Source organism: Neovison vison, chromosome 1 (genome assembly GCF_020171115.1).
Source record: "Neovison vison isolate M4711 chromosome 1, ASM_NN_V1, whole genome shotgun sequence".
NCBI lineage: Eukaryota > Metazoa > Chordata > Mammalia > Carnivora > Mustelidae > Neogale > Neogale vison.
Window position 1 is genome coordinate 101,761,310 of NC_058091.1, and position 27,818 is coordinate 101,789,127.

At 36.8% G+C, this 27,818-nt stretch overlaps 1 pseudogene; it reads right to left on the bottom strand.

Moving 5' to 3' along the window:
* Nucleotides 1-1,183: 1,183 nt before the first annotated feature.
* LOC122902706 lies at nt 1,184-26,333 on the bottom strand (annotated as a pseudogene).
* Between the last annotated feature and the right edge of the window lie 1,485 nt (nt 26,334-27,818).

Sequence of the window (27,818 nt, forward strand, 5' to 3'; positions counted from 1 at the left end):
CCAATTTATATTCCCAATAGTGCACAAGGGTTCCTTTTTTTCACATATTCACCAACACTTGCTATTTTTTGTGGTTTTGATTTTATCATTTTGATAGGTGTGAGGTGGTATCTTACTGCGGTTTTCATTTTCATTTCTCTGATGTTAAGTGATGTTGAACACTTTTTATGTGTCTGTTGGCGAATTCTGTATCTTCTTTGGAAAAATGCCTATTTAAGTCCTCTGCCCATTTTTTAATCAGATTATTTATTTGGTGTTGAGTTGTATAAGTGCCTTATATATTCTAAGTATTAACCACTTACTGGATTCATCACTTGCAAATATCTTTTCCCATTCAATTGGTTGCCTTTTTGTTTTGTTGATTGCTTCTTTTGCAGTGTAAAAGCTTTTTATTTTGATATATCCCCAATAGTTTATTTTTGCTTTCGTTTTCCTTATTTTGGCAGACATAGCCAGAAAAATGTTGTGATGACCAATGTCAGAGGAATTCCTGCCTGTGCTCTCTTCTAGGATTTTTATTGTTTCAGGTCTCATATTTAGATCTTTAATTTTGAGTGGTTTTTTTGTGTGTGGTATAAGAAGGTGATCCAATTTCACTCTTTTTCATGTAACCAGCCAGTTTTCTCAAAACCATGTATTGAAGAGATTGTCTTTGCCCCTTTGTGTATTCTTGCCTCCTTTGTCATAAACTGACCATACAAGCATAGGTTTATTGCTGGGCTCTTTATTTTGTTCTATTGATCTATGCACCTATTTTTGTGCCAGTTATCATAATGTTTTGATTACTATGGCTTTGTGGTCTTGAAATCTGAAAGTGTGATACCTCCAGCTTTGGTTTTTTGCTATTGTTTTGTTGTTATTGTTTTTGTTGTTTTCTCAAGGTTACTTTGGCCACCCAGGGTCTTTTGTGGTTCCGTACACATTTTTGTTTTGTTTGTTCTAGTTCTCTGAAAAATGTTCTTGGTATTTTGATACAGATTGCATTTAAATTGATTCTTACATGAGTAATACTTCCTTTAACTTAGGAAAATTATTGGTATCAGTATCTCAACATTTATATTAGAATGTTAAATAACAATACTTGATAATCCAGTTTCTCAAGAATATGGGTCTGCCATCGATCAGCTCTAGAGATATTAACAATTTTTTCAACTGAAGCATCTTATTTGCATGTATTACATTACTAGAAAAAGAATCCCGAGATTTTCCCTCCTGTGTGTTTTTGTTTTGTTTCTTCATGATCCATGATGCCAGTGAGGTTGTCAGGAATGAAAACCAAACTGGCAGGACAGGAGCAGATTATTCTGCCATTTTTCTAAATCTTTGAGTTGTGCATCAAATGAGGGGCTGAACAATTCACACTTGCTTAACCTGTCCATGAGGTTCACAACAATTTTCCCAGCTAGTGATCATTGGCAATCAAATTCACCCATGTAACCAAGATTCAACATCACAGTTAGAAACTGGACTATGGCCTAATAAGAATCTGGCATCTGCCTCTCTTTATGGCATTGTTAATGCTCGGGAGAGCATCCGCCAGCACATTTATGCACACTAGTATGGTGGCGCAGAAAGATGGTGGAAAGAGCTACAGATATCAACATTTTTTACTCATCAAAGAAATTAGTACCAAAATCTGTTTTCTCTATTAAAAAATGGCTAAGAAACAAACTATTTAAAAAAGATAATCTAAGGGACATGCCATCCATATATTCCTTTAGAAAATTTAATCTAGAGTGCTGTGAAATGTGTAAGCCTGACGATTCACAGGCCTCTACCCCTGGGGCAAATAATACATTATATGTTAATAAAAATTTAAAAAGTTAATCTAAAGATATGGTATGAAGTAAGCTTAGAATGTTAGCTTAGAACTTCTATAAAGCTAATGTTGAAAACACTGTTCCATCTAAATATGTCCCTATTTAAAACATCACATAACATTTTTATTATAAAATTTAGTACCAGGGAGGCACCTGGGTGGCTCAGTCAGTTAAGCATCTGACTCTTGTTTTCACTCAGATCATGATCTCATGGGTCATGAGACGGAGCCCCAGGACAGGCTCCACACTCAGCAGGGAGTCTACCTAAGGATTCTCTCCTTTTACCCCTGTCCCTATTCACACACACTCTCTTTCTCTCTCTCTAAAATAAATAAATATTTTTTAAAAAATAAAAACAAAATAAAATAAAATTTAGTACCAGGGAAATATGTTTATTCCATAATTGCATTCATTCATTCATACCATAAATAATTTATTTATTGTCCTACCATAAGGTAAGCTTTTAGGTTGGTACTGAGAATACACTTGTTAGAAAAAAAGTGTCTGCTCTCACAGAAGTAGCTGTCTAAGGAACAAGCAAACATTAAAAACGGATCAAAAGGAAAAAAAAAATACTAAGGTGGAAGTTTTAACCAACACCTTAAGATGGCAGATATCAACAAGAAGTTGATGATCAGACATCAATGAGAAGTGCTAAATATAAAAATTCTCAAAGGAGGTTTATAAAAACAAGTTAAACATCCCATAAGTCCCTTACCTTAGGAATCAACAAGGATCAAAAGTTGAAAAAAAAAAAACAAAAACTGCTGGTGTGTTGTGAATTTCTCCTCCTTTTTTGGGGAGAAAACTGGGGAGGGTGTCTGCCTCTATCATCAAACTTAATTACAAGAATTTCAGGGAGTCCCCTCAGAGAACATAGTCCTGTATGCCTTAAAGCTGAGAGTTACAGTTGCTGGTCTTCTACTGTTGGGTCCCCAGTGTTGGGTCCCCCAATAATGGGTCCATGGTCAAAGGAGCGAGACTGATACAAAGCGAAGTTCAAGCAAAGCTTGAAAATTTTGCGCCAAGCATCAAGAATCAAACCGACTGTCAAACAGACTGGTCAGGGCTGCCTCTTACAGAGAGCGCAACCCCTCCCTGCCTCACAGACTAACTTTTATAGAGCAAAGGCCATGTGGTTGAGCCTGGCCACACACAGGTGGCCAATGAAATTGCAATACACAGAGAAAGCTACAGTCATGCTAGGTCATACACGGGTGGCCAATTGAACTACAATTCACCCCACAGTAGACACTTGAACTAGCCTATCACCTTGGTGAGAATTGGCCCCCAAAAGACGGGGCCCATACTCCTTGGTAGCTAGGGAGACAGTATGTGCACTTTACTGATTGGATGTCTCCACCTGACCCGACTCATCCCTGCATTTGGGCTCTTATCTCTACCTGACCTGACCCACCCTGGTATTTGGGCGTTGTAACCTGGGACTGGTTTTCTGACTTGCTTTTAAATAAGTTCCCCTTGGGGGTGGGGTTCAGGGTCAATTTAAGTTTTACTGCATAAACAACAAAATGGCTGTTCAACCGAGGTGGGGCTGCTCTGGCTAAATAGGCCCTTACACTACTATGATCTAGAAAACATAAAAGCAAGAAACTGCAGGCTAACCCCTCTGAGGATGGGCAAAGAGAGGTGGCTGAGTTGAGATGGGCCTGTATTCCCAGAAGTTGATATAAAGCAAAAGATATTTTGTGGGTTTTCTGTAGACCAGATCTGGGCCACAGAGCAGGGAGAGTCAGGGTGCTGAGCTGTGTTAGAGCCCAGACCACAAAGGCTACCTAAGGAATGACCTGGCTAATGTCAGTAAAACTTAAAAGCCACCCCAGGCTTCTTAGAGCCTACAAAAGAAAGAAACCACAAATGAAAGCACCACCTATATCAAGATAGTAAGTGAGAGGTCCCTGGTGATGGACAGTAGCAGCAGGCCTAAATAATCCACAAATGTGCTTTTCAAAAATAAAGGGTCCATATTGAACATCTATAGGCCCAGAGAATAGGAAGCAAGCACATGGAAACTTGCAACCTATTGCTCTTAGCTTCCTACATTAGTTACCTAAGGCTGCCATAACAGATTACCTCCAACCGGGTGGTTTATAACAATGCACACAACACAGTCCTGCAGGCTAGAGGTCTAAAATCAAGGCTATTATTCTCTTTAAAGTCTGTAGGGGGAGGACCCTTCTTTGCCTCTTCCAGCTTCTCCTGGTTGTCAGTAATCCTCAGCATTCCTTGGTGTGTACATGTATCCCTCCAATATCTCCCGCCCTCCTCATTCAGTTTTCTCCCTTGTGTATCTGTCTCTCTTCTTCCAATAAGGATACTAGTCATATTAGATTTAGCCAGTATGACCTCATTATGATGAAATACTCCTACAAAAACCTTATTTCCAACTAAAGAGGCATTCCGAGGTCCTGAGTGAACATGAATTTTGGAGGACACTACTGAACCCCCTACACTTCCTTCCTTCCCACCATTTAAATTCCCAGAGTGGTCAGAGAAGGTAGCTAGTGGTGCAGGAGGTAAGCAGTCAATGAGAAGAAAACATTCTGGTCACTTCCCCTTCAACCTCTCCCCCGACTCATGGCTCTCCTTTCTGGCTCGGTTCTACATTTTCATCTTAAGCCAGCCTTGGCCTTTCAGTCATGTCCCATGCTTTCAGCTCCTCAAACTGGCCATACTCTCTCTTGCCACAGGACGTTTACTCTGCTGATCCTTCTACTTGGATTCCTTTTCTGGACTATACCTCAGCATTGAAATCATGCCCACTCCTAAGGAATTTGTATGAAATACCACTTTCAAGAAACCCAGGGTTTCTTGGTTATCAGTCTAGAACCAGTCCATAGCAAGGTTTTTATGACAAAATAAAACATTAGCTAAGGAGCTATGGTAATGATGAAACAAAAATATAGATCAATAAATTGATAGATGAAGCACATTATAGTGTTAGCAGATGGCAGGGACTTTTTTATTGTCCTTAATTGTCAAAAATACATAAAAATTTTGAAAGCTGGCAAATTTATATCAGTACAATTAGAAATTTTATTGGCTTATGAAACCAAAAAGGCCAAGGCTGGCTTAAGAATCATGCTCAGCGAAATAAGTCAAGCGGAGAAAGACAACTATCATATGATCTCCCTGATATGAGGAAGTGGTGATGCAACATGGGGGCTTAAGTGGGTAGGAGAAGAATAAATGAAACAAGATGGGATTGGGAGGGAGACAAACCATAAGTAACTCTTAATCTCACAAAACAAACTGAGGGTTGCTGAGGGGAGGGGGGTTGGGAGAAGGGGGGTGGGGTTATGGACATTGGGGAGGGTATGTGCTTTGGTGAGTGCTGTGAAGTGTGTAAACCTGGCGATTCACAGACTTGTACCCCTGGGGATAAAAATGTATGTTTAAAAAATAAAAAAATTTAAACATTTTTCCATTTCTTTGTGTCTTCCTCAATTTCTTTCATGAGTACTTTATAGTTTTCTGAGTATAGATTCTTAGCCTCTTTGGTTAGGTTTATTCCTAGGTATTTTATGGTTTGGGGTGCAATCGTAAATGGGATTGACTCCTTAATTTCTCTTTCTTCTGTCTTGTTGTTGGTGTAGAGAAATGCAACTGATTTCTGTGCATTGATTTTATATCCTGACACTTTACTGAATTCCTGTACAAGTTCTAGCAGTTTTGGAGTGGAGTCTTTTGGGTTTTCCACATATAGTATCATATCATCTGCGAAGAGTGATAGTTTGACTTCTTTGCCGATTTGGATGCCTTTAATTTCCTTTTGTTGTCTGATTGCTGAGGCTAGGACTTCTAGTACTATGTTGAATAGCAGTGGTGATAATGGATATCTCTGCCGTGTTCCTGACAACATCCATGTTGTCGCAAATGGCAAGATTTCATTTCTTTTGATGGCTGCATAGTATTCCATTGTGTATATATACCACATCTTCTTTATCCATTCATCTGTTGATGGGCATCTAGGTTCTTTCCATAGTTTGGCTATTGTGGACATTGCTGCTATAAACATTCGGGTGCACGTGCCCCTTTGGATCACTATGTTTGTATCATTTTTTTTTTTTTTTAAGATTTTATTTATTTATTTGACAGAGAGAGAGAGATCACAAGTAGGCAGAGAGGGGGATGCAGGCTTCCTGCCGAGCAGAGAGCCCGATGCGGGGCTCGATCCCAGGACCCTGGGATCATGACCTGAGCTGAAGGAAGAGGCTTTAATCCACTGAGCCACCCAGGCGCCCCTACGTTTGTATCTTTAGGGTAAATACCCAGTAGTGCAATTGCTGGGTCATAGGGCAGTTCTATTTTCAACATTTTGAGAAACCCCCATGCTGTTTTCCAGAGTGGTTGCACCAGCTTGCATTCCTACCAACAGTGTAGGAGGGTTCCCCTTTCTCCTCATCCTCGCCAGCATCTGTCATTTCCTGACTTGTTGATTTTAGCCATTCTGACTGGTGTGAGGTGATATCTCATTGTGGTTTTGATTTGTATTTCCCTGATGCCGAGTGATATGAAGCCTTTTTCATGTGTCTGTTGGCCATCTGGATGTCTTCTTTGCAGAAATGTCTGTTCATGTACTCTGCCCATTTCTTGATTGGACTATTTGTCCTTTAGGTGTTGAGTTTGCTAAGTTCTTTATAGATTTTGGACACTAGTCCTTTATCTGATATGTCGTTTGCAAATATCTTCTCCCATTCTGTCAATTGTCTTTTGATTTTGTTAACTGTTTCCTTTGCTGTGCAAAAGCTTTTGATCTTGATGAAATCCCAATAGTTCATTTTTGCCCTTGCTTCCCTTGCCTTTGTCAATGTTCCTAGGAAGATGTTGCTGTGGCTGAGGTGGAAGAGGTTGCTGCCTGTGTTCTCCTCAAAGATTTTGATGGATTCCTTTCTCACATTGAGGTCCTTCATCCATTTTGAGTCTATTTTCGTGTGTGGTGTAAGGAAATGGTCCAATTTCATTTTTCTGCATGAGGCCAACATCACCTTGATCCCAAAACCAGACAAGGATCCCATCAAAAAAGAGAGCTATAGACCAATATCCTTGATGAACACAGAAGCGAAAATTCTCACCAAAATACTAGCCAATAGGATTCAACAGTACATTAAAAGGATTATTCACCACGACCAAGTGGGATTTATTCCAGGGCTGCAAGTTTGGTTCAACATCCGCAAATCAGTCAATGTGATACATACAACACATCAATGAAAGAACAAGAACCATATGATACTCTCAATAGATGCTGAAAAAGCATTTGACAAAGTACAGCATCCCTTCCTGATCAAAACTCTTCAAAGTGTAGGGATAGAGGGCACATACCTCAATACCATCAAAGCCATCTATGAAAAACCCACCGCAAATATTCTCAATGGAGAAAAACTGAAAGCTTTTCCGCTAAGGTCAGGAACATGGCAGGGATGTCCATTATCACCACTGCTATTCAACATAGTACTAGAAGTCCTAGCCTCAGCAATCAGACAACAAAAGGAAATTAAAGGCATCCAAATCGGCAAAGAAGAAGTCAAACTATCACTCTTCGCAGATGATATGATACTATATGTGGAAAACCCAAAAGACTCCACTCCAAAACTGCTAGAACTTGTACAGGAATTCAGTAAAGTGTCAGGATATAAAATCAATGCACAGAAATCAGTTGCATTTCTCTACACCAACAACAAGACAGAAGAAAGAGAAATTAAGGAGTCAATCCCATTTACGATTGCACCCCAAACCATAAAATACCTAGGAATAAACCTAACCAAAGAGGCTAAGAATCTATACTCAGAAAACTATAAAGTACTCATGAAAGAAATTGAGGAAGACACAAAGAAATGGAAAAATGTTCCATGCTCCTGGATTGGAAGAATAAATATTGTGAAAATGTCTATGCTACCTAAAGCAATCTACACATTTAATGCAATTCCTATCAAAGTACCATCCATCTTTTTCAAAGAAATGGAACAAATAATCCTAAAATTTATATGGAACCAGAAAAGACCTCGAATAGCCAAAGGAATATTGAAAAAGAAAGCCAATGTTGGTGGCATCACCATTCCGGACTTCAAGCTCTATTACAAAGCTGTCATCATCAAGACAGCATGGTATTGTCACAAAAATAGACACATAGATCAATGGAACAGAATAGAGAGCCCAGAAATAGACCCTCAACTCTATGGTCAACTAATCTTTGACAAAGCAGGAAAGAATGTCCAATGGAAAAAAGACAGCCTCTTCAATAAATGGTGTTGGGAAAATTAATTCCCTTTCTATCTTAAAATGATTCTGTAACCTCATCCATTTTGTCTTTACTCTGTCATGCAAAAAGTTGCCTTGAACCTCTCCCATCTCCTACACTTGGAATGATTCCATACCATATCCTACTTTGCCTAAGATCATCTTCTACCACCAATTCCCTTTTTAATATTTTCCACCATCTGCCTTTGTCAACTGTTGGACAAATAGACATTCCTTCCAAATATACGTTGGTCTGAACATAATACAAACTCTTGTGTTCACCTATAAATCCCTCAAATTATCATTCACTCTCTTTCCTATATAAACTTCCACTTAGTTATCATTATGCATTTTGCCAAGTGCCATATTAAAATTTTGTTCCCACCACCTAGAGCTGAAACTCTTTCTTTACATGTCAACTCTGATATCCTATTTATACTACAAGAGTGGATTTCCTCCACTCTTGGCTTTTCTGATATATCCCAACAGCATTTGACACTGTAATTGCAGCATTTAACATCAACTCATTATTTCACCATGATACTTTTTCATCTGTTCGATTATATGCCACTGATTCTGCTTCCCTTTGTATATTTCTGAAAGCTTCTGATGTGTTTTTTTTTCATCTTCTACTGTACCCCTAAATATATATGTATACATATATGTAATACTTATAATTTCTATAATATATGCATAAGTAATATATAGGTATATATGTCTATATATATTCCTCCAGACTCTTGTGATTTGTCCTCTTTTAGACTCACTTTTCTCAAACAGATAATGTCTATTTTTCGGTTTCAACTAATATCATCCTGAAGATTATTACCCAACTAACAGTTTTAGTTCTGACTTATTTCTCACTTCAAGACCCACATTTCTAATTGATTGTTGAGTATTTAAAACTCAATAAACTCATGGCACCTTGGTCTCAATATATGCAAAATGAAATTTATTTGTTCTCCTTCAAGATCCGAGTTCCCTTTATACCATAAACAGTCACAATCTGTTAAGTGTTCTACATTATAGTCATTATCTGTTAAGTGTTCTCTACTCTGATACTATAGAAAGCCTGGTAATACCAAGATATAAGATACAGCTTCTACCCCTAGCAAATAACATAGTTTCTACCTTTAGGTCTAGTGGAGAAGATAGAAGGACACAATTTTGTGTATTTTGATAGAGCTTAGCTCAGATTGTTGTAGGTGCCTATTTCAGAATTAAGATAATCCTAGAAGAATTTCTGAAAGGATGGCTGTGTTCTAAACAAAATGCAAATGACTAAAAGAGATCCTGTTCATTTTTCTTTGAGATTATTTAACAATAGTACTTGACCTTGTATGTATATCACTATGACCTCTAGAACTGTTTTTTGAAATAAAGTGCCTGGACTCCAACTGAAGATCGTGATTCAGCAGGGCCACAGTGGAGCTCAAACCATTTTATCTTTCTGAATTTCTCTACTTTAAACCTCCATACTCATTTAGAATATTATTGGTAGCTCCTTCATTGGAAAGAACCAGGGTCAACTACAGAAGGGAAAATTTTTTCTAAACATAGGAAAGCAATTCCTGACCATTAAAAATTAGGAGACTCCCGTGGGCTGTTCTCATATGCTCACTTCTTAGGAAAAGCCTTCCCAAACTTTTCCCTCAATTCCAGGGATACCACCTGTGATATATTTCTGTCAGTATCCTTACCATCAATACCCTTACCTCTTGTGCCTGCCTCCTCCAATAGATAAGGAGCTCCTTGAAAGTAGGGATTTTTTGCTTTTTCATTTTGAGGACTTCAGTGCTAGATAATGCTATGTAAACGGTTAGCTGTTTGGTGAATATTAATTAATTAACTAATTAATTAATGAGAATCAAATGGACCTTGGCTGAAAAATGTTCTAGGAAAATGTAAGAGCAAATATAGGGTCCTAGAGGTAAACAAAACAAAACAAACAAACAAAAAAACATGTATATTGAAGGGTAGGATGCAAAGACAATTGTAGCCAAGGATAAAGCTGGAGAGGTAAGTATGACCCAGATCTGAAAAGGTCTTGGATTTCATGCTATAATTTTGAGCCTTTATCCTAAAGGTTACAAGGAACCTCTTGAAAAATATGAAGAAGTATATTGTAATTGAACAAATTTAACTCATAATGTTAAGCCATAAACTCAGGTGGGCAAAACTTTAACATTCATTTTCTACAATTCACTTCAGTCTTGATTTTTGATCGCTAGTATGCCATTTCCAATACCATGGAAACACGGTTATTTCTCATTTAAATGCTTTCTAGTCAAAGTTTTCCTTCTTTGTACTCCCATTTCTGCAGGGGGTACTTAATTCTATGTCATGAAAGGAAGACATCTGGTCTCTGGCCTTTGGTTTCTCTCCATACTATCATTTACTGAAATGCAGAGTCAGGCACAGTTCCCAGGATTCTAATTGGGTTAACTGGGTGGATGATATCACCATTCACAAGAAAAAAGATAGAGGAGTAAGAGCAGGTCTGTGGAAGGATCAGAGTGGAGAACACTATCTTTGAAGAGCCTGGGAGACAATCAAGAGATTAACTCAAGCAGGCAGACAGGCATCTGGGATCTGGAGCTCAGGAGAAAGGGCTGAGCTACAGATGGAGATGTGGATTTGGGATTCATCAACAGAATGCCTGTGAAAGATAGGTGCTCAATAAATTCTCATCTAAAAAGCACTGGAAGTGAGTGAAACCAGGAACATGCAAGTATAGAGTAATAAGACATAAGGTCTGAAAATAGAAGGTTAGAAGCACAAAAGTTTATGAAACAGGTTGAGGAAGCACTGCTCTTTAAATAGCCACATATGTGGGAAAAGAAACAAAGAGATAGTGGTGTCACAGAACCTAAGATACCAGAAGGTTCAAAAGCATGGATTAATTACCATTCTCAAATAGCTCAGTGAGGTCAAGTAAGATAAGGAATAGAAATTGCCTGTTGTATTAAGCCACGGATTGATCTTCAAAGACGTTTACCTACAAAATTTTGGTGGGGTGGCCTTGATGGAAAACAGATTTCAGAGTGTATAGAAAATGAAATAGTGCATGAAGGCAACTATTTTACAAAAAATCTGAAGTGTAAAAGAAGGGGAGAGAGGTTTGCTACTGAAGGAAACGTTAAGATAAAAAAAAGTTGGAGCATTCTGGTTGCATTTAGAATTGCAAAATGTCATTTTTTCCACTAGTCAGCATATTAGTTTCAGATCTCTGGTTATCATCCCTTCATTCTCTGCATTACCTATGTCATTATCATTTGCTAAATTCTGTCAATTTTGTCTGGGAAGCAGTTTTCGCATTGCTTATTTCATTGTCCTATTAACACTCTTCTGAAGTGGAATACCTTCTTAACCTTCCTTAAATCACCCTCCACAACAAGTTTACATTATCTTACTAACGGACCACTTTGATCACCTCACGCAACTTCACTTTTTTTTTTTTCCAGTACTTTCCTATTGCCTATCACATAAAACAAACACAACACTTACTTATGGAGGAAAAAAAAAAAAAAAACCTCCAAATTATTGCTCAGCTCATACAGTGAAACCTCATTTTTTACAAGATTCTGCCATTTGTCATGCCGTTCCCTCTGCCTAGAGATAATATCCTCCCCACTTTTCCAAATCCCACTCACCATCTAAGACCCAGTCCAGACATCATCTCAACAATGATATTTGCTTTTGATCTCCTCAAGTGGAAGAGATCCCTCTTTCCCAATCTGACAGTCTTGAATTCTGACAGTTCCTTTCACGCTTTTCACACACCGTGTGTGCTAAAGTTATTGGTGTGTTTAACTCCCTTGTGAGAGAGTAAACAGTTTAAAGATAGAGAACATAGCTAGGGTATCTCGCAGCCCTAACTGAGCTTTCCTTATACAGTACACGTTCAAAAACACCAGTAAATACGTGAGTCCATTTGTTAGCAGTATGAGTGCAAGAAGAGTCAAGAAAAAAGCAGGTGCAAAAAACAAAAAAAAAAAAGTTTACTATCTATTCAGTCACTGAGACATTCAAATGCCATGATGACGATGACGATGAAATTTCATAGATTTCATAAATGGAATTTCATAGATCATTTACACAAAGCCTTCTTAATTAGAACCATAAAAATCAGTTTAAAAACATGAATTCAACATACACGAATAATAATGATATTAACAGGAGGCTCTGTGACATACATTAAGAACACCATGGACCTGCGCACTGTGAAGGGATTCTGTGTCCTCTGGGATATGCAGACCTAAAGAAAGCGTCCTTCCTTATCATCCTGAGACGCATAGTAGCGAATGAAAAGACTAAGAATAGCGGCCCTATGGAAAGTTTTGAACTAAGAAATAATTTGACTTTGATTCAGAAAATAAGTTTGGAGTGTATTTTATGTCTGAAACGTTTTGTGTTTACACAGTGTGCAACAGACAGATGGTAAGGCAGAAGACCTCTTCAAGAATCGTAGAGTTTAATGAGAGAGACAGGAAGTTATTAATAGCAGGACACTTATCATTCCAGCCTCAAAGGCCTGGCACCAAACGTAAGAGGTTCATGGCAGTCACCAAAGGTGACAGTCGTGGCCACACTACAGTCTCCAGCTGGCTGCAATCTGAGGCAGCCAAGGTGGCACCAAATCAGCAACCCAGGTGGGAACCAGAAATCTCCCATTGGACAACTCCTGCGTCCCCAGCTCTGTCTTCTCTTTGTAGAGCTGGGGGCCTCCCAGGTGTGATGGGTGCTGCCATCACAGGGAGAGCAGGGCTGTTCCTCCATCCTGCCAGCATTTCTCCAATCTCCACCCCTGCATCATTCAGTTTGGATTTATTCTAGGCCAGAGCTGTCCACTAGCAATATAATGCAACTCTGTGACCTGCACACATTAATTTCAGATTTCCTAGTAGCTACAATTTTAAAAGGCACAATGAAAGGAGTAAAATTAATTTTAATGATATATCCAATATGTTAGCATTTCATGTCATTAAAAAATTCCTAGTAAGACATTTTGCATTTTTTACACTCTTTGAAATATAGTGTTTTATTTTATACTTACAGTACATGTCTGTGCATACTAACCACATTTTAAGTGCTGAACAGCCACACGTGCATGAAAGCTGCCACAGTGCACAGCACAGTGCTAGACATCGGATACCCATGGGGAAACTGAGGTAGGAAAAGATACTCAATACAGCGCAGTCGGGCTTGTCTGGTTTTGCACCCTAGAACACCTCAGTTACCAGATCCTGGCAGGGACATGTGGTCCTATAAGTGGGAATTATCATGTATAATTAGATTTACAACCTAGAGATTTTAAACAATGTTGAATATAAACAGTGACACTGGGCATTCCTTAGTCCTGATTCAAAAACAAATGTGTCTAACATTTTTCCAATAAATACAGTATTTGCTCTAGACTGTCAGGTATATACTATCTTCTACTCCCAATTTGCTAAGGTCTTTTTTTTTAGTCATCAATTGGATTTTGATTCTTATCAAATAATTTATGTACTTCTATTGATAAATGCATCTAGATTTTTCCCTTCCTTAATCTGGTAAGCACCAAGTTCATTAATAGACTTTCTAATATCAAGGCAAATTGAATTTCTGGAATAAAGTATTTCAGTTTATACTTTTTTGCATATCATCTGAATTCAGTTTGCCAACATTTTGCTAAGGACTTTTTTGTATATATGTTCAGGAGTAGATTTGTCCATAATTAACTCTTCTTTGTTGCCTACATCTAATCTTGATATCAAGGTTATTTATACAATGAGTAGAGGAGTATTCCCTGGTTTTCCTTTGTCTGAAAATGTTATACAACTGAAACGATCCATTCCTTTGAAAGTTTAGAGAATTCATTCATAAAATTGCCTGTATCTGATATTTTGTTTGTGGAGAGAATAACTAATAATTTAATTTCTTTCAAGGTGATAAGCTACTCAGATTTTCTATTTTTAAAATATCATAAGGGGGCTCAGTCAGTTAAGCGTCTGCCTCCGGCTCAGGTCATGATCCCAAGCCAGGGTCCTGGGACCAAGTCCGACATCAGGCTCTTTGTTCAGCAGAGAGACATCTTCCCCCTCTGCCCTTTCACTTACTTGTGCTCTCTTCTATGTCTCTCTGACAAATAAATAAAGAAAATCTTTAAAAAAAAATAAAAAATCGTAAGAAAAGAGAGACTCAAGTAAATGCTATGCTAGAGATGCTGACAAAACTACTGTGGAAACATGAAGATCAGGGTTGCTGAGGAGAAATGAAAAAGCAGAGGTTGCAACCCTGACTTAAGATTTGAAGGGTGAGTGGACTGTTGATAAAGGACAACTGGGGTGGGGAGGAGGATAGTAAGAGAGAAGGTGACAATCTTAACCCAATGCCTCACATAAGCAAAGTTTCAAAAGCATCAACTTTTATAGTATGTTCCTGGAGGAGCGAGAGGCCCCACACCTGGGTGTGCTGTGTGGAAAAACAAAAAACAAAAAACAAAAAACAAAAACACAAAAAGAAAGCAGGCTGGAAATTTGAACTCAGTGCTAAGAATTTAGATCTAATCTTAATAATTACGTGTATGTCTAAAATAATAGAACTGCTTCCTTATCGTTGTTCCTTGACAGATTGGGGCTTCCTAATATCAATATAAATCAGAATATATTGTACTCTCTTAGGCTACTTTTCTCAAAATTTTCTAAGCTTATAATGCCCTTCTTCTGTTGTGTTCTAAAAATATCAGCACTCTGAGGGACTAGCCAGGAGCTCTGCTACATCTTGAATGCCTCTGCCTTTTAAATTTTACTGGAAAGGAGAGAATCAGATCCATGATTAACCACTTACTTCATCAGATAAAATAATGATTTTATCTGAAAAATAAAAAATGAAATGGAAAAGTATAAACATTTGGACATTGCTTTAAGACTGATTGAATATATATATAAAAATTATTTTTTTTTTATCATTTTATTATAACTTTCCTTTTTTTTTCTATCCCAGGCAGTTTAATGCTAGACATTTTGATAAAATACTGTGATGTACAAAGAATGAGAGTCTGGCAGTTTCCTGACCTCAGGAATTTAGCAGTTTGAGAACTGCCGGGGTAGGGGGAGGTAACTATAGTTTATGGACTACTGCTGTGTGCCAAGCACTAAGCTACATGTTTTGCATGTATAATCTTACTCACTCTCCATAATATCTCTATGAATTAGGTATTATCATTTCTTTGGATTAATGATATAGCTTAAGTTCTGAAACTTATACATTCAACAAGCAACTTTAAATTTTAAGTTAAGTTATAGAACATCTGGGTGGCTCAGTCGGTTAAGCATCTGCCTTCGACTCAGGTCATGATTCCAGGGGACAGTCCAGTTCCTTACACCTTGCTCAGTGGGGAGCCTGCTTCTCCCCTCCCTCCCTCTGCCTGCCACTCTCCCTACTTGTGCTTTCTCACTCTCTGACATTAAATCTTTTTTAAAAAAATGTTTAAGGTAATTTAAAAATAAATAATGGCATGTATATTTTCAAAAATATTTGTTGGATCAAACTGTTAAATAGTTTATGCAAGGTCACACACCTACTCCTTGGCAGACAAAGAACTGAGCCCAGGTCTCTGATCTGAGGACCCCTATCCTAAACATGTTTTATTGACTGTCTGCAGCAGGATTCATAACACACAGTATTGTCTAAATGAAGAAGGGATTATTATTTGGTAAATCTAGATTTCTTATAAAACACTCTGTAAACCACTTAGCTCAGCACAGGCACATTAAAAAAAAAAAGGGATCAGTTGATAGTGATCATTGTTACTAACGTAATTAACAGTATTGATCCATAAGATAAGCCCAGCCGACTTTTGAAGCAGTCAAATTTCTATGTAACAATTGAATTACTATGTTGGAATTCATCAGATGACTATAAATTCTTCACTTCACTTTGGAATAAAAGAGCTCCGGGGAGAAGAATCTGGGTGAAATGGATATGGAGGCTCTGTGTCAGCTGCAGAGACACAGAAAGGCTAAGAGACCAGGCATTCTTAGGAAAAGGGCAGCGTATTTGTTTTTCTTCTCCCCAGGCTCAGATTTCCAGAGGCCCCAAACATAAGCAGAAAAAGAAGAAAGGGAGGGGGGCACGGAAAAAGAGTTGAAAGGTAAGGTTTAGATAAATGTGACTCATTTGTTCAGAGAAAGAGGTTGAATTCCAAAGAGATAACGGAAAGGAGCCCCCTAAGGAAGAGGCCAGTCAAAGCCCAGGTCTCGGGCTGGGTCAGGGTTTTTAAGAGCCACAGAGACTAGCTAGTGTCTCTTAGATTAGAAAAGCCAAATAGAGATTTTGATGGCAGAGGGAGCTTACAAACCAAGGAATAATTCAGAACTGGTCAGGAAGCCCGTGACAGCAGAGACTGATACAGTCTCATTTCCTAACCAGATATCAGCCAAACTTGAGCATTCAATGTTCTGGCAAAAAAGATCATGACAGGTTTTAAAAGTGCACAAATTGAAATAAACAGTATATAAGATAAAAAATCCTGTCATCTCATGAGGTGATTTTTTTTTTTTTTTCCTCCCAAGAGAAACACCAAAGGACACAAGCAAATCTCTGTCTGGGCCCTATTCTCTAAGTGTCTGTCTGCAGAAATGAGAGGTACAAAAAAATCGTGTAAGTAATGAGTAAGGGATGATCCCAACATCTTTGATGTCAGGAAAAACTTACTTTAATGCCTAATTCAAAAAGAACTGTGGTAAATACAAACAGTGAAAACATGTTATCCAGAAGAACATTATTACAGTTAAAAGCACTGAGGAGTAAGAAACTATTATGTTACAAAGTATCTGAAAAGAATTAAGTTTTAGAAGCAATTTATGAAGGTACCCAAGGAAAAGCATCTCTTTTTTAATTCATCTTGCTCCAAATGAAATTTGAAACAGAACATTTCCCACAGATTTAGAAATAGTCTATTTAAAATTAAGCATCTTACAAATGTAAAGTATTTATTTTTTTCCCCCACTTAGAAAACTCCCAGGCAGTGGGTTCAATTAGCATTAGTCTCCACAGACTAATGAAGGGCAATGACCCTAAGTGCAACCCAAGACTTCAAGGTCATGGCCAATATGAGGAAGGGATACATTTAAACTTTTCTCAAGACACTCAAATTTTTCCATTTTTTTTTTTTTTTGAGAAGGGCGTGGGGGTTGAACTTGGAAAGAAACACTTTCTGAGTAGCATTTTATGCATGTGTTAACTTACTAAAGCCAATACCACAGTAATAACTGTTGGAGTATAAATGTATCATTAATAATTTTTCCTAGTCTCAGAATGCCAGAGAATAAAAAGAGAGGTAGGTGTTATTTCCTGGGTCCTTACTTAAAAATCTTTGTCTCTGCCTCCTCCCAGAACTCAAAAGTCTTTTTTTTTTTCACTAGTTACACTTTAAAAATGATTTCATTCATTTGAATTGTTACTAAAACGCACAGAAGGATTCTTCTCCAGATCGATGAGTAGGAATGGAATTTGTGACCAGTACAATCGAATAATGTTACCTGTCCACCACAGGTGTCCACATGACTGGGAGGAAAATACATGGCTAAGAACATAAATATGCATGCAGCCACGGGATGAAAAAGAGAACTTGTGACAATTTCAGTGATGTTTGATCTGAGTCCTCAAGAAAGACTATTCTTTATTACAAAACAGTCTTCCTTTAGCTGAAAAGGCCAGTCATTTCAACCTTGTGCTTCAGCACGAGATTCAGGAGGAGAATCAGGAAACCTACTTACCTGTTAGAGAAAAGAATTACCATTAGATAAATGAAAAAGTACAACAGACTTTAGAGATTAGTTTTCCTACCTATCAATAAGAATTTGAGAAGGCTAAGAGGGTATGAGGAAGAAATTTCCAGCACTTGCACAGTATGCAGAAGGCAAGAGAATTCACTTGTAGGGCATGTTTTGAAACATATAAAGAAATGAAATCAGGAAGATGGGATGGGGTCGAAATGTAGATGATCTTGCTTTCCAGGCAAGACTTTAGTCTTTCAGGAATTGGGGCGGTGAAGATTTTTTTAACCAAGACTTTACATAACCAGCTGCTTAAAGTGGCAATGTGAAAGTCTGAAATAAGAAGATACTGAGAGGAGGAAGACCAGGTGAGGCAATAATTCAGGGGAAAAAAGTTAGTGCTTGAATTAGTGTTTCAGGATTTCTTTTCCTTTAGTGCCCATGTTTCTTGGTCATGCCACTCGGCAGAATGAAGAGGTAGACCAGAGGAAGAATGACAGGCAGCAAACCAAAGTTTATTGGATGATAGTACAAAGCTTCAGAAGAGGGAGGGGACCCCAGAGGGTTGCGCTCAGAGTTTCTAAGTCTAGGGATTTTTTGAGATTGTTGGTTGGCTGTTTTAATTTGATGAAACCTCCATGCACCTGTCACCCAATCAGGTTTTGGTCCATGTGCTTACCTACCTATCAGGGAGCTGTTCATGTGGGGGAAAGGTGGTGGGCTCCTTTCAGGGTGGTGTAGAATAACAGGAGGGGGTCTTTTTCCTTTTAATAGCAGTTTCTTCTTAGGTCAGGACCCCTTCCTCACCTGCTTTTCTTCCATTACTAGTAGGAGAATGGAGAAGATTGGGTGCATTTTAACTACATTGCAGAGATAAACTCTTAACAGTTTCAGAAATATTTATTTATTTATTTAAATGGTAGAGAGGGAGAGAGAGAACCATAAGCATGGTCCATCCTCAGCAAGGATCCCAAACAGGGCTTCATCTCAGGACCCTGAGATCATGAGCTGTGCCAAAATCAAGAGTTGGACACTTAATTGATTGAGCCACCCAAGCACTCCTAGAAATACACATTTATTTTTTTATTTCACTTTTGATTGGTTTAGATTTGTGAACAATATCCTACCTATGAAATTGAAACACCACAGTTAATAGGATTTGTTAAATTCTTATAGGATCCATAAATACATTAGATAAATTCCCATATTATTATGATAAATAAGACCTTTGTCTTAAAAAAAAATTGGTGTCGGGAGTTTTAAAAAAATCTAAACTTCAAATTGGCAAAGTAAAGATCAAAGAATTTGTTATTCAAAGTTTGCCTTGAAAAGTGATATATTAGGGAAACGTTAGTGACAGGATTTTTATTGAACTGTAGAATTAAAACACCCCCTGAAGTGCCTTATTTATAGATAGTGACCAATAGAATCATTACTTAATTACACAATATATATTTTCAAAATGCATAGCCCACCCAATCTATATGGGATTTCTAATATCTGATAAATATAATAATACCAGTAGTATGAGGGCTTGGGGAAGAGTATGTTTAACGCCACAAAGGAAAGAGGCTGATAATTACTGCCAAAATAGATGCTTATACCATTCTTTTAACTAAGCATTTAAAATTTAGTACAGGGACGCCTGGGTGGCTCAATTGGTAAAACCTTTTTGACTCAGGTCACAATCTGAGTCCTGAGATAGAGTCCCCCATGGCGCTCCCTGCTCAGTGGGGAGCCTGCTTCTCCCTCTGCCTGCCATTCCCCCTGCCTGTGCTCGCATGTGCACTTTCTCTCTCTCTCTGGCAAATAAATAAATAAAATCTTTAAGCAAAAATAAACAAATAAATAATAAAATTTAGTACAAAAGTTCCTGGAAACACATTGGAAAAAGTTCTGACATCAGCCACTTCATCTTAAATGCTTTACCGTCAGACTCTTTCTAACTGAGATTCAGATATATCCAATTGTATTTTCAAACAAGTCCCGCACAGCATCTAAGTTCATCAGATTCCCCACTAAACCAGTAGCCGATACTGGCTTCTTTGAAGTACCTATTAACTGCTTTATCACTTTTCAAAACATGATGATCCATATGCATTCTCAAAATACAAGGCAATAGAAAAAAATATGCTGATATAAGCATTGTTATATTACCTATTTTTTCAAATATATTCTATATATGCATATTATTATTTTTAATGGTATAATATTTTCCAATATTATTCTGCAACCTACTTTATTACTTAGACTATAATTTACATCTTCATTTTTGGTGCTTCCCTTTGATTTTACAGAATAAATACATAGATTTTTTTCTAATTTGCTACCTCAGAAACAAAGATACAGTGAAAACTTTTGTTCATACACTTTCACAGGCTTGTGTCCATAGTTCCTTAGTTATTACTAAAGGTGGAATTGTTGGAGAAAGGCATACTGTTGCACTTTTGTTTTCATAGTTTCTGGTATATATTATCATATTCTCTACCTAGAGAATTGGCTGATTTATATTGCCATCAATAATGAATGAAAGTTCCTCTTTACAAAGATGCGGGTTTTGACCCAGTGGTATTTTTTATTATTTTAATTTCTACTTAAACTGATGTTTTCTGTAACTGCGTATTGTCTGTGAGTCATTGTATCCTTTCTTACCACCACTATTATTTTACCTGTCTATTCTACCCCTCATCTGTATGATTGCAATAACATCCTAACATCCCCAGCTTCCAACTATTCATCCCCAACCTCAAACTATCTACCCAAATTGTTCTGTCTCTGTCTCTTTTTAATATCAAAAATCTAACTATGTTATTCTCACATTTAAACTCCTCAGTGTCTCCTATTGTTTAGCAAGTTGAGTACAAATTCCAGTCTATCACACCAGTTATAAGAAATGAATTTAATGTAGCCTAAATTGTTAAACTGAGGATTCACAGACCTATACCCTTGAAGCAAATAATACATTATATGTTAATAAAATTTAAAAAAAAAAAACCATAGGCACACGGCAGGGGAAAAATTCAGTTCTCAGTAGCAAAGGACAACCTCAACCAGGATTTCATCCCCCTCTTGCCTCTACCCAACTCCTCCCAAACACAAGTATGTGAAGAAACCACAGGAGAGAATTTGCAAAAGGGAAAAAAATAAAATAAAATTAGATTTGATTTCAGGAAATTTCAAATATTGATGTCCTGAATACAAAACTTTAACATTTTCCAATGCTTGAATAAATTTAAAAATATAAAGAAATTAAGTCTACCAAAAATAGGTTAAGTATATTTGGAAAGAACTGATCATTTTGTCTAGAAATACAAAAACACATAGTTATTGAAATTACAAATTCAGTACATGAGAGAAAATATTTGCAACTGGGTTCCTGAGTGGCTCAGTTTTAAGCGTCTGCCTTCATCTTGGGTCAGGATCCCAGGGTTCTGGGATTGAGCCCCATGTCAGGTTCCCTGGTCAGCAGGGCATCTTCTTCTTCCTCTCCCGCTGCTCCCCTGCTCATGTTCTCTGTCTCTGTCTCTCTGTTTCTCTCTCTCAAATAAATAAATAAAATATATAAAGAAATATTTGCAACTTATATTACTTACAAAGATCATCTATATGAAAACTATGAATATCTCCACAAATCAATAGGAGACAGGCCAACAACCAAATAGAAAGATGATCGAGAGAGCTCAACAAACACTTGGCCAAAGGTGACATTCAAATGGCTAGTAAATACATGAAAGTCATGTGGAATGAAAATCATATCTTGAAGGCTATTTCGCTACCCACCTAACTATAATGACTATTGCTGATGATGGAAACTCTCATTCCACCAATTGTGGAAGTAGAGTTGATATAATACTTTGGAAAAGAGTTTGGCATTATCTACTACAATTGAAGAGGCTTATAATCTGTGGATTCTACAACTAGGTGTGAGTTAAAAAGAAATGCCTACACACACACTGAGAGACACAATAGAAATGGTGATAGTGGCATTATTTGTAAGATTTTTAAACTAAAAATAACTCAAATTTACATCAATGGAAGAATGTGGTTTGTTCACATGATGTCATGCTATAGAGAAAATTAACAAATAATAGCCATATGCAATAATATAGGTGAATCTCACCAAAATATAGTCCAGTGAGAGAAGCCAAAAACAAAAACAAAAAATATTTGCTGTACAATTCCATTTAAATAAAGTCAAGACAAATTCAGAATAATGGTTAGCTTTAGGGAGGATATAACTTTGAAGAGGGTAGAGATTGGACAGAGGTGGATTTACAGTAAAGCTGCAGAAGAGTACATTTTGGGCTCCTTGCTTGCATAAGCCCATTTCAAGGTCCCAAGGAAATCTGAGCCATGAGGTCCCATGATCATGTGTTGTGGTAAAATGTTTAAAAGAAAAACAATGAACTGCAATTGTTTAAGACTGATGGCTTGTTCTTGTCCAAATTCCCTTTTGTCACACTTCCCCTTTTATTGGCTGCCTTAAGAGAGGTAATAGGCATTCAAGGGATCAATCTAAAATGAAATTGAGTTAGTTATTCATTTAGTTTGACTCCAGTGGGATATATTTATTTGGTTAACAATCACTCTTGTGTATAGTTAAGCTCTTGCTACCATTCCAGAGTAGGACTGGCTTCTAGGAATAATTCTACCACTTGCTGTGTTGATTCTTTAGCTTCCTAACATAAAGGAATAGAGCCAGAGGACACATGGCAATGTAAGTGTATCCTATAGTGGTAGGCACTGGAAATATTTGGTCATGGAAAAGAAACAAGGTAAAACGAACAGAAACAGAACCTACCCATGGAAATTCTTCCAATCATGATGTATAAAACTTTAAGTAGAGAATTTATTTCTCAGTGATATATAGTCAATATAGGAGACATCTTACGACAGGACTACACTAGATAATGTAACATTAACTATAAATGCACCAAAAATATGCTTTGGTTTCTCTTTTGGGAATTAAGAAATACAATTTATCAAAATTCTCAGAGTTGGGAGACTGAATAAATCTCAAACAAAATTAAAAAAAAATTCACCATGGGGAACATTGTGGAAAAAATAAGAAGAAATTCATAACAGTTAGAAAGAAATGAAAGATTACTTACAAAAGAACACTAAATAAGCTCAGCCGAAATGCTCAAGAGCAGCACAGGAAATAAGATAGTGAAAGTCTTCAAATTCAAAGAGAAATGTCTCTCAGTATCTTAGTGAAAACAATGTTTCTCAACAAAACTATCTTTTTCAAGAACAACAACAAAAAAATAAAGCCTTGATTATAGAAACAGTTTCATGAAAAAAATTCTTAAGCATGATTTAAAAGGCAAATTTTAAATTCCAAGAGGAAGGCTTGAGATACAGAAAGGAATGAGCAGAGAAACTGGTATCTGAATGAGCTTTGCCTATAACGATTAAAAAAAATAGTAAGATCGCACTAGCACTAGATAAGAAATGCCTGTGAGCCAAAAATATGCTCAAGGCAGTTAAAGCAGTCTCAGAAAAGATGTTGATTCACTTTAGAATTCTTCAAGTTTATGTTGCATGTTATAATTTCTAGGATATTAATTAAAAGAATACAGAGCAAATAAATAAATCCTTCAACGGAAAGAGAAAAGGGTAAAGTGAGGGGAAATTTTTTAATCTAGAAAAACAGAAAAAAGAAAGACAGAAAAGATATCAGAAAGTAAAAATAAATTCAAGTATATCAGTAATTACAATACTTTTAAATGGATTGATTTCATTAAAAAAACTAAAAATACCATATTGGTTTAGATTAAAAATCATACAAAATAGTATTTATAGGAGATACTCTGAAATATAATGAACTGAAAGGAGTGAAGGTAAAAGAATAAAATAAGCATGCAAATACTTGATGGATGAAAGCTGCTGATGTTCTATTATTCACAAAGTTTAGAGCTAAAACTGTGATAAGTAGATTTCCTATATAATAAATGTTTTAATTAACAAGGGAGTTAAAATAGTTCTAAAATTCTATGCACTTAATAAAGTCACAAAGTAGATTAAAAAAAAAAAAAGGAGAGCATGAGAAAGAGAACTGGAAAAGTAACCAAAGTAGGGGGAGCTTTTAACATATACGTCTGAGTAACAGATAGATCAAGCAAACCAAAAAAAAAAAAAAAAAAAAATCTGAACAGCACAATTAACAAGATTGAACTAATGAGATTTTTTTTGGAACTTTAAAACAGAAATTAAGGAATATACAGTCTACTAAATTAAACACAGAAAATGGATCATGTAGGAAATCAATTACATGATCAATTTTCAGTAAATCTCGAAGAATTGGGTTAATGCAGAATCCATCCTCTGATCAGAATGTAATTAAGTTAGAAATCATTGTTGATAAAATAAAATGTTTTATGCTTTTAAGAATTTTTTAAAACACATCCTAACCCATGAGCCATGAAGAAATTATAATGAAAATAATTATATAACTTAAAACTGACATATAATGCAAATATAACATATAAAACTTGTTAAACACAAATGAAGAGAATTCAGAGAAAAATGTAGAGCCAAATGTTTATGTTATAAAAGAAGAAAGGCTAGGGGCGCCTGGGTGGTTCAGTGGGTTAAAGCCTCTGCCTTCGGCTCAGGTCATGATCCCAGGATCCTGGGATAGAGCCCAACATCAGGCTCTCTGCTCAGCAGGGAGCCTGCCCCTACCCCTACCTCCACCCCCGCCTGCCTCTCTGCCTACTTATGATCTCTGTCTGTAAAATAAGTAAATAAAAATCTTTATAAAAAAAGAAAAAGAAGAAAGGCTGATAACTAATGCATTAATTATACAACTTAAGGAATTAGATAAAAGAACAACTAAAGAAAACAACAACAAAAAGGAAATGACAATAGGATAAGAAATAACCAAAGTCTAAACCTAAGATAAGAGAGCTGTTACCAAGCCATTACGAAAGTTAAAATAGATATGCCCCTTGATGGAGACAGAGGGTGGAAAGAAAAGGGGAGGGGAGGGGAGTTGAGTTGTTCAAGGACAGGGGAAGGATATAAGTCACATAGGAAATCTGCTGGTTTTCAGAAATCCCTTCAGATTGGAAGTTAGAGACAAAAATATTTCAGCTGGCAGATAACAAGCATTAACTTCACAATAAGGCAAAAGCTACCTGAGAGAAGGATGTCACAATAAAATCGGTCAGGCAAAAAAAAAAAATGCTGTTTATAAAAATTCTTTTTTCTCTACTTTTCTCATGATTTTTATTGTTTCTCTTATCGTAAAAATATTTATAAAAAAAGTTTTTTGAGTCTTCTCTGCTGCCAGTTGACATACTAGTCTCCTGATTACTGACAGTGCTCTCCAGGACTGACCTTGGAGTCATCCTAGGGTCACGGTTTTTGGAACATTCTTGGAAGATTCTCGTAGTCCCCTCATGGTCACCCACCGATGATACTTGCTCTCCAACAAAATCTCAGATCTTACATTAAACCTATCCAGCACCACAGTAACTCTAGAGACCTCAGTTTCCACTGATCCAAATCTTTGCATCACACGGGATTTGATGTCAAAATAGAAAGATTATTTTGAAAAATGGGAGGCAATTTCTTGAAATAGTTTAAGGGAAAAACATACCTTTATAAAGATCCAAATTAGAGAAGTAAACAAAGCTGGAAAGTGTTATTTTCTTATCTTCATTTCTCATCTTCTGTATTAAAAGAGAAACAGACAAAAAGTTGATATATTTTATTTGAGATTTGAGGTCAAATTTCTGAGCTTTTGAGAGAATACATTGGCAAAATACATCAGAGACAAATAATCAAATATCATACTAAGGGATATATATATATATTCATATATATATATGAATATACATGCACACCTCGAAGAAAAATATATAAATGATAAAAGAAATTTACAATAGAAACCCATATGGGCACTAAACATGAAAAATCCTATTTTTAATAGTAACTGAAGAAGTGCAATCTAAAATGGAATATCATTCTTGAGGATCACATTTGATTAATAGAAACATCCAATATTATCCAGATCCTATTTCTGATAGTTGCAGTTTTGCCATATAGAGTATTTTTTTTTACACTCAATTTAATTAACATATACTGTATTATTAGTTGCAGAGGTAGAATTCAAAATTCCATCGGTGGCATACATAGAGTATTTTTTAAAGTTTCTGTGATAAAAATAAATAGTACAATTGAATAGTACAATTGATTTAACTCTTAAACACTTTGAAACGAGGCTCATATCCAACTGCTTACTCAACACCTGAAATTCAACATATCCAAAACTAAATTCATCTTTCCACCAAAACTCCTCTACCCACCACTTTGCCTATCTCAGTGATAGATACACTATCCTCCCAGTTGCTCAGGTCAAAAACCTTGGCATCACTTTTTATTTCACTCCCATATCTAGTAAGAAAATACATTTTGCTGGCTCTACTTTCAAATCTATCTGGAGGCTGACAATCATCGCCACTGCAGGTGGAGGGTTCCAAGCCATCGCTGTTTTTTTGTTAGAGTTATTGCTTCAGCCTCTTACCTCATCTCTCTGTTTCTACTCTGGCACCTTTACAGGATACTACCAACAGAGCAGCCAGAGAGAAACTCTTAAAATGTAAGGTCAAATCACTCCTCTACTCAAAACACTGTCTCCCCATTTCACTCAAATGAAAAGGCAAAGTTCTTGTAATTGCTCCAGCATCAGTCAGTATAAGTAACAATAGTTTCCTACTTAAGCAAAATAACAAGAACAAAAAAGAAACCTTGATGGCTCAACAGAATGTCACAGTATGAAGAAGGATGAGTGGCATCTCCCCTCCCAAGGGAGAGTCAGGAGTTGAAACTCCCTAGATTCCTTTCAGCTATGGCTCTGCTGTTCCCTAAGGCCATGTTGGAGTGCTCTGCCCACATCTCCTCCATCAAAAGGACCAACAATGAGAGAGAAAGATATAGAGCAAAAACAGAGAGAAGATAGCCAGAGAAAGAGGAGACAAAGGGAAAAACAAAATAAGAGTGAGCTAGCCAGATACTGGAATGCAGGTTTTAGGGGCCGCTTCTACAAGAGGCATCAATCACTTCTGCCCACATTCTACTGGCAAGAGTTCAGTTCACATCCTCTCCCAGACTGTAGGGAAAAATAACCTAACTGTGTATCCAGGAGGAAATTACGTGGCACTAGCTCCTTCTCCTGCCAGGATCTCCCTTCCTTGAAATATCAATGATGGCATTTTTCATCTTCTTTTTCTTTTTTTTTAAGATTTTATTTATTTAACAGACAGAGATCACAAGTAGGCAGATAGGCAGGCAGAGAGAGAGGAGGAAGCAGGCTCCCTGCTGAGCAGAGAGCCCAATGTGGGGCTCGATCCCTGGACCCTGGGATCATGACCCGAGCTGAAGGCAGAGGCTTTAACCCACTGAGCCACCCAGGCGCCCCGGCATTTTTCATCTTCTTTAAGTGTTTGTCCAAATACCACTTTGCTACTGAGAGCTTTCAGACCAAACTACCCAACTGATAGTTGCATTCCATAACTCCAATCACCTTTTCACATACTTTTAATATTTTTCTGAATATATTATCATTTCCTAATATAATTTGTTTATTACGGTTATAGCTTCTTATCTCTTCCCCCTATTGCCAGATGTAGAACATTGATCTATCTTTTATTTCTAAAACAGTGCTTGGCACAAAATATGTACTCATTAACTAGTTTGCAATAAAAATTATAAAATTGTCGTGATCCTATGGCTATTATCTTTTATTTTAATTTTAAGCTCCAGATGTCAGTTCTTAGAGGTATAATCTTTTCAACTTGATTAAGATTTTATATATTTTTATATGGTAAATAATTTTCTTTACCTATAATTTTCTCACTTTTATGATTTCTGGTTATTCATAACTGATTTTGTGCTTATTAAAATTGACATATTTTCTCATTTTTAATTTTTTTCTAAATTTTGAACTCAATATTTAGTCATTTATTTTCAT